Source organism: Gavialis gangeticus, unplaced genomic scaffold, assembly GCF_001723915.1.
Source record: "Gavialis gangeticus isolate Ggan-Ray unplaced genomic scaffold, GavGan_comp1, whole genome shotgun sequence".
Lineage (NCBI taxonomy): Eukaryota > Metazoa > Chordata > Crocodylia > Gavialidae > Gavialis > Gavialis gangeticus.
The window spans coordinates 18,336,581-18,343,677 of NW_017729025.1; the positions used below are offsets into that span (position 1 = coordinate 18,336,581).

Sequence of the window (7,097 nt, forward strand, 5' to 3'; positions counted from 1 at the left end):
AGAGAGAAAAAAAGGAAAAAAAAAATCCAGTTCATGAGATACTTTTTTACACAGCCTGGAAGCAAAGTGGAGATTGAATTTAATTTAGGCCAATCCTCTGCTGAATTTCAGATAAAGGATTTTTAATCTAGTCATAGGCTGATAAAAATACCCTTCTTCTATCCTGCAGGCAACTTTTTCTGCCAATTTTCTTTCCGGAGAGAGGGGAAGAAATAATTGAAAGAACACTGCAGCATAGAAAATCACACTGAAGGAGGAATGCACTTTGGAAGAGAAATACAGAGTGAGTTCACTGTTTTCTCCATGGTCGTTCAGGTATTTAAGATACAGGTAATCATAATCATTAGTTCTTTTTTTTCCCTGTGAGCACTACACAGGCATCATTTATTCAAATACAAAACAAATTTGATATTCAGAGTGTTGTTATAACTTTCACAGCGTGCCTTTCTCTCTTCTACCCCAAGCAGAATTTTTTCAGGGTTAATTTATTCATCTAATTGCTCGATGCACATGTGATATTGCAGTCCACAATGATTTTCTGGACTGCAGGCACTGGTAATGACTTAATAAACATGCATGTATACATGATTTAAAAGCAATACATTTTCTTGAATGTAGCATTTCAAAATGTGGACGGAAAAATAAAAGGATAGCTGGAGGCATGTCTGGTTGGACTTGTGAAATGCTGAGCTCTTAATATTTTTTTTCCAGATTATAACTCTGTTTAGAGGAAGGTATTACCTAGCCAATTTTCTGTTAACTCTCACATATGCGAATAATCAAAAAACAAACAAACAAGGTTTTTGTGCATTTCTCTCCAGGTTAAATTATGAACCTTTCTCTAGGATCATAAACATGGTATGCACAGGCTTCAACTGAGCCTGGAGGGGTGCTGAGTGGAGATGATGTGTAGGGTCCCATCTTTAATATGTAATATACAGTAAGTGTATGTTTTATGAGGATTTCCTCTGTTAAAAAGGGTGTATTGGGAGGTCTATGGGTCCAGATATGGATATATGTGTGCTAAGCATAATTCCCCTGAATTGCTACACAAAGGTGACACTGAAGTGAGTCGAGACTCAACCTGTATGGGCTAGAATAGGCCGTATTAGGCACTTACATGTCCACTGCACTCAGCTCCCTACAAGAACCCTTATATCCCTCTTTTTGTAATATGCCACTTCTTTAGTCTGAAGACTAACTCACAAAAAGCAGCCTTAACTGTTTTTTAAAAGTAGATGCATCCTTCACCTGCTTGCTGTTCTAGGCATGTTGATGGCTTTGGGGACATGAACAGGGTGGAATAGGATCCCATTTAGGTACCGAAGAAGTGGGATAGGGTATGGGAAATTCGTTGTTCCCAAACTGTAAAGTGAAACCAATTACCGCGCTCCGGCAGCCTCCAGCATCTCGTGTATCAGCATCCCCGTGCTAAAAAATGGTGTTGGGGGCACTTTAAAGCTCGTCGAATGAACTTTACTTAAAGTGCCCCCACTGCCACTTTTAAGCACAGGGATGCTGATGCACAAAACACTCTGGGCACTTCAATTAAAGTGCTCTAATTAAAGCTCCCCTGCCCTCCCCTGCCCCCAGAGCATGTATGAATGCCCTATGTTACAAAGTCACTGTTGGAAGATAGGTGGATGGTTAGCCTGAATTTCTGAAATGTGTGCGCTTCTGTAGATTCAGAGGATAAATGGGACTTCTTTGCGGCACACAGTCGTAACACCCTGAGTGCAGAATGCCGAAGGACACCAAGTCAAGGTGTTGCTGGAAAAGTGTTGTAGTGTGTATCAGGTCTAAGGATAGGTGAACTGGTATAGGCTCTTTCTACTACCAGTCACCAGCCAATTGCAGATCAAATCATTTTTGGAGTCTAAAAAGTCAGCTTTTAAGGCACTCTGTCTTCCTCCACAAATGGTAGCTGCAGTATTAAATAGGCTACCCATGCACTATTTCAGCCTGGGACTGGACATACCAGAAATCACACCAATTTCCCCCCCAATTTTGCGGATGCAAGAGACCTGCATCCAAACAGACTCCAGCTCCAAGTTCTTTGAAGCTGACCTGTCCTTTGATCTCTAGTTCCTTTAATGTATGTTCTTGAACTGACTTTCTGTATAGTTTTTCCCCCCCATCTTTAGGAGGAAAAGCCTGTCAGGTTGAAGTTCAGAAAGCTGCAGAGAACAGGTGCCAAATCTATTGGACTAGGCTTCTCTTTGTATCAGCCAGGTGATTAGTAACAGGGGAGGCCTGTACCTACCTCTCTTTCTTGTGGTCCTGGTGTTCACATGCAGGGCTGACTCATGAGGCTACTTTTGGTGGTGAGTATGGGTTGGTCTTTGGAGAACCCTTGGATCTGTAATAGCAAAATCCCTGGTAGTAGTGGGAAGGACCTACAATGTTGCCTTCCCAGCTGCTCTGCAGACTTCTCAATGCCTTGGCTTTGTGCAAGGGGGAGTGAATTTTGACCCCTGGTCTTTACTTATCTTGCTAAGACTTCTCTGGGCAGACAGTGTCTGTAACTGCCAAGTCACCATAGTGATTTCATGCCTTTGCATTTTCATGCATCTCTTCATGGCTCCACTCAGCAGGTGTGGCACAAGAACACAAAGTGCATCCTGGGAAGGCAACAGGTATTGAACAGACCACGGAAGCAGGACAGAGGGGTAGGAGTTTTCACACACTCCTTCAGGCTGCTTGCTGGATGGTGGCAGGAGCCTTTTTCCACTTGGCAGAGGTGGCACAGCTCTGCCAGTGGAGAAGAGGGTTGTGTCGCTGCAGAAGGGCTTGGGTGTAGTGTGGATTAGGCTTTAGGAAAGAAACCAGCACCTTCTCTTCATGTTTCCAACCTGAGAGTTTGCATGATGGACTCACATTTTCCTTCTTTTTTTCAAATCATTATGTTTCAAAGAGAATGATGGGACAAGGCAAACAGTTGTATTTCTCTCATTGTTTGCTGCCAGGGTGCCTCTGTGGCACAGAAGGACTCTGGCTCTCTCTTCTGCCCCCACCCTCATCCCCTTTTAATGTAAGCTACAGAAGCCAAGTTTAACTAATCCTTCATTACAGATCAGTCCCATAGAAACCCACTGCGATTATGGTTGCCATCTGCCCTTCTAATCTCAGCGACGTCCTCATGTGGGTTTGATCCAAAGACAACGGGGGCCTTAATAGACATTGCATGTAGCCCAAATTGATGATTACATGTGCTCCCACTCTTCCAGATGAGGTTCCAAGTTATTCTGAAGGCGAGAGCAGTGGGGGCACATCTGTACAGCTTCACTGACCTACTCCAAATCCTTGTTTGCCTTTTCCTTAATGGCTGCTAAACAATGTGCAGATGATTTAAGTGCATTATCCAAAATTACAGCTAGTTTTCTCTGCCTCTCAGTGTTCAGTGCTGTGCTTCCATTCAGGCCATAATCCCTGTGCTTATTGTCGCTCCCCAGTCTCATTATTTTTCATTTTGCTACTTTTAGCCTAGCTGGTTGTCAGTTATATTCCATGTGAACTCAAGGGGGGGGGGGAAGAAAAAAAAACAACTCAATCTCAAAACAAAAGAAGTCTGTGAAAAGGTAACTTGGAAAGGCTCTTCAGCCATTTCTGTGCAGTCACAAAGGCATACACAGAGCTCTTCAAAATCTGGCACTTTAAATATTATCTCAAATAATAGCTGATGTGATCTATATCTCCATTGTGACTTCACAGCTGAAGTTACAAATTATGAGACAGTGGCATCAAAGGCTATTTCAGCCCTAATATTACCATTATTTGTACCTATGACGGGGTCCTCACCAAGATGAAGGCCCTGCTGGAGGTGCTGTGTAATGATGTAATTCAAGACAGGCTTTTCTCTCAAGAGCAAGGCAAGATGGACAAAGGGTAGGAGAAAGGAAATATTATTCCTGTTGCATAAATTGATACTAAGGTACAGAGGGATTAAGTGAGTTGACAAGGTTATACAAGCAGTCTATTAAATAGCACCTGGCTGAAAAAAATGTTGGGAGAACAGTTTTATCAGAATGAAAGGCTAACACGAGACCGTGCCCATTTTGATGAAATGTGATGTAACGTGTCCAAATGAATCATTTCAGCTCATTTTGGTCACCTCGTCACATTTTACTATGGGTATGATAATTTAATACAATTTCTATATGTGCTTTGTATTTTGTTATTATCTAAACAAAACATTTATATGTTTTTGGACCAAAATTTGCCGGAATCCCTGTTGCGGGGAGAGAGGGAGAAAAGTTTGTGTCTTCATCGTCCTTCAGAATTTAGAACAAAATTCAAACTGTTCAAGATGCTCCTGGGACAGTAACTCTAATTCCAAAGCAACTCTGTTCTGGAGCCCCAGTCTTGTACCTTACATATAAGACCTGTGTTCCTCTTTTTACTTCTCTTTCTTTTTTTCTTTTTAACTTTTCCAGATTTGTGGCTTCCTACATCATCGTATCTTGTATAATTAAAATATAAGAATAATATTCATTGACTAGAGTATGCACTAGCAATAAACTTCTTGCATGATTATCAAAAGACTTAGTACTTAATCACCTGCAAAAACCATTTATTGCTTGGTATGCTCTACCACTATGAACATTATCCCTTAATTAACTGCCTTATTTCATCTAAATTAAAAAAGATAATTTAAAATGTTACCATGAACACATTTTTGTTATTAACTTGAACTGTATAAAAAATAAGAAAAAAAAATGTTCCTTTCTTGAGCAAAGACACAAGATTTTATTTTCACATGTAAATGAAGGATTTTTCATTTTTATCTGGGCACTTTTATGAATTGCTCCAAGTAGATCTGTGTTTTCTGCTGTCATAGGCTATGACTAAAATATCAAGCTTCAGGCTATTTCATTGTAAGTCAGGAAGTCAAATAATTGCCTCTCAGCCCCAGACCTCCTTGTGGACTGTCTAAGATGTAAGTGATGAATTTTGCAATGGGAAAACAATTAAAGAAATACAGGACTGTATTGAAAACCACATCCCAATGATAAGAGAATAGCCAGTGGACTATGAGGAATATCATGATGGAGCTGAATGAAAAGAAGAAAGGTGATGCTCTATGAGAAACTCAGGGTAGTTACAGATGAGCAGCAGTATCACATGGGGCAATTTGTTCCAACCTGGATACTGGGTGAGTGGGGAGGGGTTGTCTCCGGGTGCAGAGGGGAACTAGAGCAGGAACTCTGGGAACTGATGACTTCGTAGAAGAAATTTAGCCTGGAAACTGCAGCTCAAGCAGAAGGAGTCAGGCAGAATTTAAGTGCTGACAGATGGCACCTAATCCTAGAGGCTCCTAATTGTCCTGGGTGAGCCCTTGTTTGACTGAATAGTGTTGTGTAGGTGGAAGACTATCTAGTTTCTAGATCCAGACTGGCTTAGGGTTGAGGTAAGTGCTGAGCTGCTCACTTCTGTTATGACTGGGGCACTATGGCACAGACAAGTGTGTCTTTAGATGCCTGGGAACCAGAAGGAGAAAACAACTGAGGTACCTTTGGAGTTTAGGCACCTTTGAAGTTAGGCAGCAGCTGAGTGCAGGTTTTCAGGACTGCAGTTTTGGATTTGGGCACCTCAATCCCACCCAAGTCCTGCCTTAGGAGCCTATGTCCTTTCTAGGTCTGTCCTTTGGTCCATCCTCAGTAAGGGTGCCCAAGAGTGTAACTGCATTGGATGTAGGTAGAGTCACCAGCAGTCATGAAATGCTACTGCAGCCAAATGAAATTAGGAGATACTTGCAGCAACAAGGATCTTACCTATATTTTCTAGTGAAACTAAACAAGAGGAGGAGCAGTCAGCCAAATCCAACTGCTCATGTAGGTTCTTAACCTATGTGCAGGACCTTCACCTAACACAGGAGGTATACGGTCCCACTAGGGGGAATGCCTTACTGGACCTGGTGTTGGCTACGGGGCAGAACCTGGTAGTGGAGCTGCAGATTCGTGGTCACCTTGGGGACAGTGACCACCAATCAGTCAAATTCATCATACGGTGTAGGATGGGTAAGATAACTAGTAGGGTGGAAGTGCTTGACTTTAAGAAGGCTAACTTCAGCGTGCTCAGGAGTTTAGTCAATGATGCACTGCAGGATAGGAGTATTGGCGAGAGGGTTGTTCAGGAAGGGTGGTCGTTCCTAAAGGAAGCGATCCTTCAGGCGCAGAGGCAGACTATCCCAGTATGAGGGAAAAGGGGGAAAGGAACCAAAAAAATTGCAGGCTAAACAGGGAAATCCAGGGGAGCCTAAGGGCAAAAAAAGAGGCATATAGGCGGTGGACGCAGGGGGAAGCTACCAAGGAGGAGTATACTTGGCCCGCACTTGCAGGGAGGCCATTAGAAAAGCCAAAGCAACTACTAGGTGAGGCTGGCAATACAAATTAAAAACAACCTTTTTAGGTAGGTAGGGAGTAAAAGGAAGGCACAGGGCAGCAGAGGACCCCTACTGAACAAGGAGGAGCAATTAGTGACAGACGGGAGAACAAGGCTGAGCTCTTCAATGAGTTTTTTTGCCTCAGTGTTCTTGAACAGGGCTCAAGATAAGCCTCCTGATGGGTTCGTAGATGGGCATCAGAGGGACACCAGCCCAACAACTGTAGAAGCTGACTTGGTGCAGAGGCACTTGGACGGATTAGATGTATTCAAGTCAGCAGGCCCGGATGAGCTGCATCCAAGGGTACTGAAGGAATTGGCCGGTGTCATAGCAGAACCACTGGCACGGCTGTTTGAGCGCTTGTGGCACTTGGGTCAGGTCCCGGAGGACTGGAAAAGGGCTAATGTGGTCCCTATTTTCAAGAGGGGGAGGAAGGAGGATCCAAGTAATTATAGGCCAGTCAGGCTCACCTCCATCCTTGGAAAAGTCTTTGAAAAGATTATGAAGGATCATATTTGTGTCCAGCAGGAAAAATAATGCAGCAGGGCAACCAGCATGGATTTGTAGCAGGTAGATCATGCCTGACCAATCTGGTTTTGTTTTATGACAGGGTCACAAAATGCTTAGACACAGGAGTAGAAGTGGATGTCGTTTTCTTGGACTTTAGCAAGGCCTTTGATATGGTATCTCATTCCATTCTCATAAATAAATTAAG

The 7,097-nt window shown here is 43.0% G+C and overlaps 1 long non-coding RNA gene across 1 annotated transcript in view; it reads left to right on the forward strand.

Annotated features, from left to right (window-relative positions):
* LOC109299433 overlaps positions 1-6,579 on the forward strand; it is an 11,921-nt gene extending 5,342 nt beyond the window's left edge. Inside the window, exons 2-4 of the long non-coding RNA XR_002097840.1 lie at positions 170-283; positions 4,838-4,936; positions 6,541-6,579. This is a non-coding gene — a long non-coding RNA (uncharacterized LOC109299433). The remainder of the gene's footprint in view (positions 1-169; positions 284-4,837; positions 4,937-6,540) is intronic.
* Positions 6,580-7,097: the final 518 nt, after the last annotated feature.